This window comes from Pan troglodytes, chromosome 10 (assembly GCF_028858775.2).
Source record: "Pan troglodytes isolate AG18354 chromosome 10, NHGRI_mPanTro3-v2.0_pri, whole genome shotgun sequence".
Classification (NCBI taxonomy): Eukaryota; Metazoa; Chordata; class Mammalia; order Primates; family Hominidae; genus Pan; species Pan troglodytes.
This window is the reverse complement of record NC_072408.2, coordinates 127,173,701-127,186,498: the sequence shown is the minus strand read 5'-3', so window position 1 is coordinate 127,186,498 and position 12,798 is coordinate 127,173,701. Positions and strand designations below refer to the sequence as shown.

The following is a 12,798-nucleotide window of genomic DNA, read 5'->3' as shown; positions in this document are numbered from 1 at the left end:
TCCTTTCTTTTGAGAAGCATATGACCTCGGGATACACAGACATTACAATATACACACACAAATACACATTGTCTGTATTTATGCAGTGGAGCAATCATAACTCACTACAGCCTCTACCTTCTGGACTCAAGGGATCCTCCCACTTCAGCCTCCCAAGTGGCTGGGAGCCACCATACTCAAGGCATGAGCCACCATAATCTGCTAATCTTTTATTTTTAGTAGAGGTGGGGGTCTCAGTCTTTTGCTTAGGCTGGTCTGTCTTGAACTCCTGACCTCAAGTGGTCCTCTTATCTTGGGCTCCTGTCTAGCTAGGATTACAGGGACATGCACACCACTCTCAGCTAATTTTATCTCTCCATTTCTGATGAATGAGTTCTTTCTTTTTTTTTAGATGGTATTTCACTCTATCGCCCAGGCTGGAGTGCGGTGGTGCAATCTCAGCTCACTGCAACCTCTGCCTCCCAGTTTCAACTGACTCTCGTGGCTCAGCCTCCTGAGCAGCTGAGCAGCTGGGATTACAGGCGTGTGCCACCATGCCCAGTAATTTTGTATTTCTAGTAGAGATGAGGTTAGCCAGGCTGGTCTTGAACTCCTGACCTCAGGTGATCCGCCCACCTTGGCCTCCCGAAGTGCTGAGATTGCAGGCGTGAGCCACCTAGCCTGGCCAAATGAGTTCTTTTTTAATTTAATTTTTTTTCCTGCCCCCGAAACCACCCTGAATGAGTTCCATTCTGCATCAGTTAACCAATAATTTAATGTTGACTCAACATCATGGTGGACACTAGAGGCAATAGTTGGGCCGGTGGTAAATACACAGTTCAGCCAACACAAGTACCCACTGGCTCTCCTTTGAGGAGTGCCCACTTCTCTGTTTCTGCTTTTCCGACCCAGCTTAGATGCCAGCCTTCCCTTTCCTCTCCAACCCACTGTACTCCCTCCCTCCCTTGAGCTTCCAAAGCTCTCTTAAGGCTCTCATACTTTGCTTTGGGATATAATTTGTCCCTTTACTGGAGCGTAAATGCCTCAAGAACTGTCAGCAAGCCTTATTCAGGTGTGGATACCTCCAGAGTACCTGACACGGTGGAAAAGGCACATTTGATTCATTCACTGAGAAGAGAAGAGGCAAAGATGTAGCCACTGAGTACTAGCTGTGTGACCTTGGGAAAAATAATTATTTCTTTGGAGCTCTAAGTTTATCCGTAAAGCAAGAGGGGGGCATCAGAGGCTCTCCAAGGCAGCCTTTCTCAACCTTTTTAAAATTGGGACACTCCTGATGAATGGCATTCCCACGTGACTCATGCTTCCATGGTGTTCAGATAAGATAGTCTGAATTCTGCGTAACCCCAGCTCTTCCTCTCTCCCTCTGGAGAGCTTGTCCAAAGGCCAGGGAGCAAGAGTGACGTTATTTATAGACATAACCTTGACTCCACTTCTCCTCATTTGTTTATTTCTTTTTCTTCTTCATTTATTTATTTAAGGCAAAGAAAGCATTTTCAAGCTTCAGTAGAGGTAGTGGTTAAAAATACCGGACCAGAAACCAGAGACACTTGCCTTTGAATCCCCTCTTTGCCATTTCTGAGCGTAGTATCCTTGGGTAAGTTTGCTGAGCCTCAGCTTCCCCATCTACAACATGGGAGGATCATCATAGAACTAACTTTAGAAGGCTGTAGAGGGGATTAAATGCGATCAGACAGGAAAGCTCTTAGCACCATGCTGTATATGGTAAGGGCTCAGTAAAGTTGTCAATATCTACTTTGTTGTTATTAGTTACATGTTACATGTGACACACTAAAAAATTGGGATATGATGCTGAGACCAAAAAGTAAACTCTTGATTAGCTTCTGCCAAATTTGATCTTTTGTGATTTTCTCACCCAGTCTTGGGGACGCTGAGCCCTGGTGAATTTCTCTGCTGGTGGAAATAGATTCACGGATGTAGCTCAATCCTTCCTTATTTTGTTTTATTTTATTTTTGAGATAGAGTCTCACTCTGTTGCCCAGGCTGGAGTGCAGTGGCGCGATCTCGGCTCACTGCAAGCTCCGCCTCCCGGGTTCACGCCATTCTCCTGCCTCAGCCTTCTGAGTAGCTGGGACTACAAGCGCCCGCCACCATGCTAATTTTTTGTATTTTTAGTAGAGATGGGGTTTCACTGTGTTAGCCAGGATGGTCTCGATCTCCTAACCTCGTGATCCACCTGCCTCGGCCTCCCAAAATGCTGGGATTACAGGCGTGAGCCACCGCACCCGGCCAGATGTAGCTCAATCCTTCTTTACCTTTGTTACTCTATCTCCACTCGCTCATCCTATTCCCCTTTTAATTTTTTCTGTTTTTTTTTTTTTTTTTTTTTTTTTGTAAAGTATCACTCTCACTCTCACTCCTTTTTTTCTTTTTTGACAGGGTCTTGTTCTGTCACCCAGGCTGGAATGCAGTGGCACAATCATGGTTCACTGTTTCCTCAAACTCCCGGGCTAAAGAGATCCTCCTGCCTTAGCCTCTCAAGTAGCTGGGACTACAGGCTCATACCAACATATCTGGCTAATTTTCTTATATTTTTGTAGAGGTGGGGTTTTGTTATGTTGCCCAGGCTGGTCTTGAACTCCTGGCCTCAAGTGATCCTCCCACCTTGGCCTCACAAAGTGCTGGGATTAGAGGTGTCAGCCACTATGCTCGGCTTGGATGAATTTCAAAAACTGTATGTTGAGGCCGGGCACAGTGACTCATGCCTGTAATCCTAGCACTTTGGGAGGTGGTGGAGGGCAGATCACTTGAGCCTAGGAGTTTGAGACCAGCCGGACAACATGGCAAAACCCCATCTCTATGAAAAATACAAAAATTAGCGGGGGATGGTGGTACATGCCTGTAGTCCCAGCTACTCAGGAGGCTGAGGCAGGAGGATCACTTGAACTTGCTTAAGGTAAGCCTGCTGTGAGCCGAGATCATGCCACTGCACTCCAGCCTGTGTGACAAAGTGAGACCTTGTTTCAAAACAACAACAACAACAACAACAACAAACTGTATGAGCAAAAGAAGCCAGATGCAAAAAAATACATACAAAAATTCCATTTATATGAAATTATGGAACAGGCAAAACTAATCTATGGGAAGACAGGTCATAATCGCGTTTATCTTTGGGAAGAGGGAAGCAGATATTGACTTGGAAGCAGCAGATAACTCTCTGGAGGAAGGAAAGCTGCAACATCAGTGCTGCCCAATAGAAATAAAATGCCGGCTACACTCACGCCTGTAATCCCAGCACTTTGGGAGGCCGAGGCAGGCGGATCACGAGGTCAGGAGATTGAGACCATCCTGACTAACACTGTGAAACCCCATCTCTACTAAAAATGCAAAAAATTGGCCGGGCGTGGTGGCGGGTGCCTGTGGTCCCAGCTACTTGGGAGGCTGAGGCAGGAGAATGGCATGAACCCGGGAGGCGGAGCTTGCAGTGAGCCAAGATCGTGCCACTGCACTCCAGCTTGGGCAACAGAGCAAGACTCCGTCTCAAAAAAAAAAAAAAAAAAAGCCAGCTACAGCTGTAAACCATATATGTAATTTAAAAATTTTCTAGGAACCACATTAAAAAGACATAAAGGCCAGGCGCGGTGGCTCGCTCCTGTAATCCCAGCACTTTGGGAGGCCGAGGCAAGTGGATCACCTGAGGTCAGGAGTTGGAGACCAGCCTGGCCAACAGGGTGAAACCATGTCTCTACTAAAAATACAAAAATTAGCTGGGTGTGGTGGTGGGTGCTTGTAATCCCAGCTACTCGGGAGGCTGAGGTAGAAGAATCATTTGAATGAAGGAGGTGGAGGTTGCAATGAGCCAAGATTGCGCCACTGCACCCCAGCCTGGGTGAAAGAGTAAGACTCCATCTCAAAAAAATAAATAAAAATAAATAAATAAATAAAAATAAAAAGACATAAAACAAAACAGGTGAAATTTATTTTAATAATATATTCAAAAATTACGTTTCAACATGTAATCAATGTAAAATTATTATCACTGTATTTTACATTCATTTTCTGCATTCTTTGATATCCAATGTATATTTTGCACTTACAGCACTGGTCAGTTTGGGCCAGCTGCATCTCAAGTGCTCAGTAGCCACACGTGGTGAGTGGTCACTTTTATGGATCTGTATCTTAATCTGGGTTGTAGCTATATATAAAAATTTATATATAAAACTTGGGAGGCACTCCAGCCTGGGTGACAGAGCAAGACTTTGTTTCAAAAAAAAAAGGAATAAATTCATTTGTATTGTTATATGTATCTGTCATTTGTGTTTTGTTTTTTTTTTTTTTTTTGAGATGGAGTTTTGTTCTGTTGCCCAGGCTGGAGTGCAGTGGCACGATCTCGATCTTGGCTTACTCCAATCTCTGCTTCCTGGGTTCAGGCAATTCTCCTGCCTCAGCCTCCCCAGTAGCTGGGACCACAGGCTCACACCACCACACCCGGATAATTTTTGTATTTTTAGTAGAGACAGTTTCACCATGTTGGCCAGGCTGGTCTTGAACTCTTGGCCTCAAGCAATCTGACCACCTCAGCCTCCCAAAGTGCTGGGATTACAGGCGTGAGCCACCAAGCATGGTCTTTTTTTTTTTTTTTTTCTTTTTTTTGAGATGGAATCTCTGTCACCCAGGCTGGAGTGCAGTTGTGTGATCTTGGAGTGATCTTGGCACACTGCAACCTCCACCTCCCGGGTTCAAGTGATTCTCCTGTCTCAGCCTCCCAAGTAGCTGGGATTACAGGCCTGTGCCACCACACCCAGCTAATTTTTGTATTTTTAGTAGAGATGGGGTTTCACCATGTTGGCAAGGCTGGTCCTGAACTCCTGGCCTCAAGTGATCCACCCGCCTTGGCCTCCCAAAGTGTTGGGCGCCCAGTCCTTTTCATTTTACATAGTATTCCATTGTATGAATATATCATAGTTTATCCATTCTCCTGTTGATGGACGTGTGGATTACTTCCAATTTCTGGTTATTATGAATAATGCTGCTATCAGTGTTCTTGAACAGTCTTTAAATAGACTCATTTAAATTATTTTTACTGTTTTCTGGTTGTTAAGATAAATCCATACTCACAGAAAAAATTCATACTCATACTAACACACACGCCTCCCCACCACATTAATGGTTTGATGCAAATGGCTTATGGTTTGATGTAAATTCTTTTCCTCCACATATAGAATCATGTATTATCATTATTAATAAAATTGTCACTTTGATGGTTCCTCCCTTGGTTGTCTGACTCCTGGGGATGCTGCATAGCTCTGAATCCTTGCCCTTCTTGTTGTAAGGTCTCTAGAAGACCAAAACTGGAAAAGATGTAGTGATCATCTAGTCCAGAGAAGGCAACGCTATAGCACACCTTCCACTGTTCCACGACTACCTGCACCAAGGCAGACATCACTAATCAATCACCCGATTTCTATCCTTGCCCAGCCCTAGCCACTACCAGTCATTTTGGAGGTAATTTGGGAGGCCAAGTAGAAAAACTGAAACCAATTTTCCATCTCTGGAATAATATGCCACTTTCCATTTTGCACATGAATAAACTAGCGCTCAGAGAGGGGAAGAGCCTGCTTCAAGGTCAGAGGTGGAGCCCCAGGCTCCTAACTCCCTAATACTTTTTCCACTAAGTTCACAAACTCCAAAAACTATTTCCCTGGTCCCTGAAAACCTGGGCTCTAGGGAAGGCGCTTTGTTCTCCAGATGGGGCTCAGAGATGAGAACCTCCCTTCTAGCCAGCCCTTCACCTTTAGGTCTGGCCTAAGTGTAAGAGAAGCCCCTGCCTGCAGCCTGGCACCCCTTCCCCACCGTCAGCACTGACAGACCTGCGGTTTCACTTCTCCAGGTCCACAGTTTCGGTTTCCCAAAATAAACATTAAAAACAATAAAACATAAAGGAGGCATCCTCTTAACATCTTTGTCTTTGGCCCCTGAATTGTAGAATGATTAGTTGAGCAGATTAAATCACAGAGTTAATTACAGCAGAGAGGTGACTTCAGATGCTGAAACCATAGAACTCTGAAGCATCCCCCCTTTCACCGACACATCAAACCAGCCCTGGCTGTCATTGGAAGCGACAGTGAGAAAGTGAGAAAGTGGGAGAGTCAGCAGGTCTGGACAGACTGTGGGTGTTCTCAGCTGGGCAAGCAGAATAGTTTATTTAATTCCCTCCCCGCCAGGGCAGCGGGGAAAGTCGGGGGGTGGGGAATGGAGACAGAGTGTAGCATAATGTTTGGGTCAGGTAGAGCTAGATTTTTAGACTGGCCAGCTGCATGACCTTGGGCATGTCACTTCAGATGTTTGAGTTTCAGCTTCGTCATCTGTAAGGCAAGCACATTAATAGAACCTACTACATTTAATTATTGCAGTGATTCAAATGACTTGGTTAAAAAGATGTATATCAGCCAGGCGTGGTGGTGCATGCATGTAATCCCAGCACTCTGGGAGGCTGAGGCGGGAATATCGCTTGAGCTCAGGAGTTCAAGACCAGCCTAGGCAAAAAAGATGTATGTAAAACTACTGTGTCTCCAGATTGTCACATCTGTGAAAGTAGGAATCACTGTCTGTCTCATTCACCATCTCATCCTCCAGCCCTAGCACAGTGATGGTTTCTAGGCAAGCACAACTAGTGAGGCCGGGCATGGTGACTCATGCCTGTAATCCCAGCACTTGGGGAGGCTGAGGCAGGCAGATCACTTGAGCTCAGGAATTCGAGACCAGCCTGGGCAACATAGCAAAACCCTGTCTCTATAAAAAATACAAAAACTAGCTGAGTGTGGTGGCTTGAGCCTGTAGTCCCAGCTATTTGGGGGGCTGAGGTGGGAGGATCCTTTGAGCCCAGGAGGCAGAGGTTGCAGTGAGCCGAGATCATGCCACTGCATTCCAGCCTGAGTGACAGAGTGAGACCCTGTCTCAAAAACAAACAAACAAACAAAAACCAACTATTGAGTACTTAGTGTAAGGTATGGTCCTGAGGATAAGGGGTGGTAGAGGAGAATGCAAAGAGGTTTAAGGGACTTTCCCTTAGAGAGCTCCCATTCCAGCATAACAGACATTCCAGAACCATCTGTAATAATAGGTGCATTGTGTGTGCATTAAATAGGTAGATAACATAAAATTATGTTCATGATGAAGTGCATGATGGGAATTCTGGTATCAGACTTGAATTCAAATCTCAGCCCCCTCACTTACCACCCATCTTATCTTTATTAGCAAGTTGACCTCTCAATGCTTTCACTTCCTGATCTGTAAAATAGGGACATGCCTCAGAGAGCTGTTGCAAGGATTGAATGAGTTTCCCAACGCAAAGTGCCTGAGACACAATAATTGCTCAGAGTCTGACTCTGTTGCCCAGGCGGGAGTGCAGTGGCAGGATCTCGGCTCGCTGCAGCCTCCGCCTCCTGGGTTCAAGCGATTCTCCCACCTCAGCCTCCCCAGTAGCTGGGATTACAGGCATGTGCCACCACGCCTGGTCAATTTTTGTATTTTTCGTAGAGACGGGGTTTTGCCATGTTGGCCAGGCTGGTCTCAAACTCCTAACCTCAAGTGATCTGTCCACCTCAGCCTCCCAAAATGCTAGGATTACAGGCGTGAGTCAGCACACCCGGCACCCCCATAGTGCTTTTGATGGACTACCTTTACTTTCCCATAGTGCTTTAGAGTGTCTAAGGTGCTTTCAAATACATGATCTCACTTAAGTCTTGCAGCAACTCCGAAAGTAAATGGAAGCTCAGAAGGCTAAGTGGTGTATCCCTAGAACCACCCGACCAGAAACAGTGGTAGTCCCAAGACCAGCATATGGATCTTTGGACTCTCAGTCAAGTGCTTTCATTACTCCAGCTCATAGCCTTCTGGTTGAGTCCAGAAATCTGAGAGAAGGAAAAAAAAAGAGAAAAATTAGGACAAAAAAGTGAGGGACTGAAGACCTATGTCCACACAAAAGCCTGAGCTTTAATCATAATTGCCAGAACTTGAAGGCAACCAAGATGTCTTTCAGGAGGTGAAGGGATGCATAAACCGTGGTACATCTAGAGCACAGACTATTATGCAGCACTAAAAACAGACAAGCTATCAAGCTATGGAAAGACATAGAGGGGGTCAGGCGAGGTGGCTCACACCTGTAATCCCAGCACTTTGAGAGGCTGAGGCAGGTGGATCACTTGAAGCTAGGAGTTCCAGACCAGCCTGGGCAACATGGTGCAACCCTGTCTCTACAAAAAATACAAAAATTAGCCAGGAGCGGTAGTGTGTGCCTGTAGTCCCGGCTATTCTGTAGTCCCAGCTGTTGGGGAGGCTGAGGTGGGAGGATTGCTTGAGCCTGAGAGGTTGAGGCTGCAGTGAGCCTGAACATGCCACTGCACTCTAGCCTGGGCGACAGAGTGAAACCTTGTCTCAAACAAACAAACAAACAAACGAAACAAACGAGCAAAAAAACCCAGGAAACAAAAAAATAAAACCCACACACACAAAAAGCCACCATAGAGGAATCTTAACTGTGTGTTACTAAGTGAAAGAAGCCAATCTGAAACAGCTACTACTGTATGATTCGAGCTATACGACGTTCTTTTTTTTTTTGAGACGGAGTCTCGCTCTGTTGCCCAGGCTGGAGCGCAATGGGGCGATCTCGGCTCACTGCAAGCTCTGCCTCCTGGGTTCACGCAATTCTCCTGCCTCAGCCTCCCGAGTAGCTGGAACTAAAAGCGCCCGCCACCATGACCAGCTAATTTTTTGTATTTTTAGTAGAGACGGGGTTTCATCATGTTAGCCAGGATGGGCTCGATCTCCTGACCTCGTGATCCACCTGCCTCGGCCTCCCAAAGTACTGGGATTACAGGCGTGAGCCACCGCGTCCGGCCTATATGACATTCTTGAAAAGAGAAAACTATGGAGAGTGAAAGATCAGGAGTTGTCAGGGGTTGGGGGAGGGGGAGAACAAATAGGTGGAGCACAGAGAATGTTTAGGACAGTGAAACTACTCTGTATGACAGTATAATGGGAGATACATGTCCTTATACATTTGCCCACACCCAAAGAATGTATAAAACCAAGAGTGAACTCTGAACTATGGACTCTGGGTGATAACAATGTGTCAGTATAGGTTCACCAATTGTAACAAATATACCACTCTGGTGGGGGATGTTGACAGTGGGAAAGGTTACACACATGTGGGGTCAGGCGGTATGGGGAAATCTCTGTACCTTCTCCTCAATAAAAATAAAGTCTACTTTTTAGGCTGGGCATAGTGGCATATATTTGTAATCCCAGCACTTTGGGAGGCCGTGGTGGCAGAGGATTGCTTGAGTGCAGGAGCTTGAGACCAGCCTGGGCAACATAGTTAGACCCCGTTCTGCAAAACAAAACGAAACAAAAATTAGCTGGGCATGGTGGCGTGCATGTGTAGTCCCAGCTATTTGGGAGGCTGCATTGAGAAGACTGCTTGAGCCCAGGAGGTTGAGGCTACAGTGAACCCTCATCGTGCCACCGCGCTCCAGCCTGGGCAACAGAGTGAGACCCTGCCTCAAAAAAAGAAAGAAAAAATAAAGTATATATATAGGTATATATATATATTTTTTTAAGTGGGGGAAGTTTGTAAAATGGGCTGATTATAAATGCATGGCTCTTAATCAGCTTACAGTAAATTTTTCCTTGTCTTGCATGAACAAGAAATGGGAAGTTCCGGGTAATTCAGGGCTTTGCTTGGATATTGCATTTTCTTTTGTTCTTTTTTTTTCTGAGATGGAGTCTCATTCTGTCACCCAGGCTGGAGTGCAGTGGTGCAATCTTAGCTCACTTCAACCTCCGTCTCCTGAGTTCAAGCAATTCTCCTGCCTCAGTCTCCCCAGTAGCTGGGATTACAGGCGTGCGCCACCATGCCAGGCTAATTTTTGTATTTTTAGTAGAGACCGGGTTTCACCATGTTGGCCAGGTGGTCTCGAACTCCTGACCTCGTGATCCACCCGCCTCGGCCTCCCAAAGTGCTGGGATTACAGGCGTGAGTCACTGCGCCCGGCCAATATTGCATTTTCAAAGAATGAGAACACTGTGAAATACTCTGCACGCTAAAACCACATGGACTATAATTTAATCTTTAATTTTGTTGTTGTCATTCTCAAAGGCTCTTCAATATATCTTAAAGCTGTGTTTCTCCAAGAGTGGCCAAGGAAAACCCTCAGCTCTCAGCCTTCTCATCTGATAGAGGTGTCTGTTCAAAAACTGCCATTTTCTGAGCCCCCATCCGCCCCTAGTCCACTTGACCTACAGTTTTAGAGTAGTGAAAGTCAAAATATGAACGTTAATTATCATTGCACTTAAGAGATGCAGACATTCTGCTTAAATGAGAGTTCTGTATCATAGAGTAGACTAATTTACCTCATCTCCTTCAAGTCTTTGCTAAAACATCTCCCTCCCCATGAGAATGTTGTTGATTTAAAATTGCATCTCAGGCCAGGTGTGGTGGCTCACGCCTGTAATCCCAACACTTTCAAGGGCAGAGGTGGGCAGATCACCTGAGGTCAGGCGTTCAAGACCAGCCTGGCCAACACGGCGAAACCCCATCTCTACTAAAAATACAAAAAACTAGTCAGGAGTGATGGTGGACGCCTGTAATCCCAGCTACTGGGGAGGCTGAGGCAGGAGAATCACTTGAATCCAAGAGGCAGAGATTGCAGTGAGCCGAGATCATGCCACTGCACTGCAGCCTGGGTGACAGAGCAAGACTCCATCTCAAAAAAATATATATATATAAAATTTCATCTCACCTTCTTCCCCATAGTACCCACCCTCCCTATCACCCTTCCTTCTCTGTGGCACTTACAACATCTAACTGAACACACCATTTATTTATCTATTGTTTATTCATTCATTCACTCATTCATTCATTGACTCATTCATTCATTCATTTACTTGTATGACTCTCATCTCTAGAATGCAAGCTTTACAAAGGCAGCTGCTGGGACTACAGCACCTAGGACAGTGTCTAGTACGTAGAAGATGTTCGGTAAATAGCTGTGCCAAGTTGCATAATATCATTTGCCCACTGTCTTTCTCAAGAGGATTTTTTAAAAACTATAAAGCAAATTCTTCTTTTATTCTCTGAGTGATGTTCTGTGTGTTTAGTACCAGAGAAAAAGAGCTGGAACCACATCCTCTAATCTCTTAATTCTGAAGTCTGGGCCTGTTGCTCTAAAGATCATTTTTCCTTAATACCACTGAGATCCTCAATTTACTATGAGGATCATGAGTTTACAACTGCATTGTCCTGTGAGGGCTACCTCTAGAAGGACTTGTCGCCCCTATTGTGAACAAAGTGGACTGAAGCTGCTGCAGCTGAGATACACCTGCACTGAAAGAGGATTTGTCTAAGTCTAACCCATGTTACTGTGATACAAACAAGCTACTGACCAAAAGAGGTAGACGCTTCCTCCTCAGATTCTGAATGAATATGCTAATACATGGATCCTATCTCAAGCTACTTCTTACACAGCATTGGCTGACTCTGAACAGATGCCCTTACCCATTTCCTCTTTTTTTTAATCCAAAATGTGTTTATTGAGATGGTTTCCCACTCATCTTGATTCAGAGTGCTTTGAGTGCTGCTTCCTCCTGAAGGAACATCCTTCTGTAGCCTTCCTTTTCCTCCTGTAGGCTGGCAGAGAACAGTGGAGCAGGCAACACACAAAACTACCGTTTGTGCATGGCTACAGAACATGGTGATTTTATAGCATCCTGGGCATGTCATATCCATGAAGTAGGAATCGGGACTCTGCACCAGGCGTTTCTTCTTCTGTTTCCTCTTCTCTTCTGGAGAGGGATGAAGGAGATCCCTTTCGAGAGGCATGTTCTCGTGGGTAGGTCGCCACTGCCGGAAAGGACCCATTTCCTATCCTTCAAGCTCATCTGCCCAGCAGCACCAGCACACAAACCAAAGTCCAGGAACACTGGAAGATCCCTACTCCCCGCACCTCTCCAATGACCCTTTTTAAGTTCAGACCTAAGAAGAGTCACCTCCCTAATACCGCAGAGACTACCTGCTCACCCTCATCTGTGTCTCTGCTACAACACAAACTGGAATGCTTTTGTGTTGGAATGGTAAGAAATGCCTTGTGTGGGTGGCCCTCCAGTCCCCAGTCCAGGGGATGCTGAGAAACTGTGGGGCAGAGTAGGGGACACAAACAGGAAAAAGCAAGTTTGTTTCTAGTGTTATGCTCACAGGGTGGCAGGATATACCTGCTGAGCATTCCCAGAAGGTCCCCAAGGAAACCATTACTGTAAGTCTCTCACTTTCTTCTCTGCCTGGTGGTTGGGGTGAGGGGAGGGAAGGAGGGCTATCAAGAGGGGGATGGGCACCCTTCCAGGGGTCAGAGTTATGATGCCCAGGAATAAAAGGTGTTGATTTCAGGATGGAATGTGAAGGTGAACAGCAAAGGGCTTGTCAACATGGGTTGTCACTGGATTACACTGGATGGATTAAGGTAGGGATGGGGGAAGGAGTAGAAGGTGAGTTGGGAGGGAGGGGCTTGTGTGGCACTGAGACCCCCAGCAGGGATGGGGAGAAGGGGTGTTGGCCACCTAAGCTTCCTGGTTTGATCCTTTTTTGGCTGGTTTCAGCTGGGGAAGTGAAGGGTCCTAAGGCTTGGATATGGAGAGGTGGGGATATGGAGAGGTGGGGATATGGAGAGGTGGGGGATAAGGAGAGGTGGGAATATGGAGAGGTGGGGATAAGGAAAGGTGGGGATAAGGAGAGGTGGGAATATGGAGAGGTGAGGATAAGGAGAGGTGGGGATAAGGAGAGGTGGG

General features: G+C 45.9%; 1 pseudogene; it reads right to left on the bottom strand.

The window, feature by feature from the left end:
- Window positions 1-11,514: 11,514 nt before the first annotated feature.
- LOC107967658 (small ribosomal subunit protein eS27-like) lies at window positions 11,515-11,951 on the bottom strand (annotated as a pseudogene).
- Window positions 11,952-12,798: the final 847 nt, after the last annotated feature.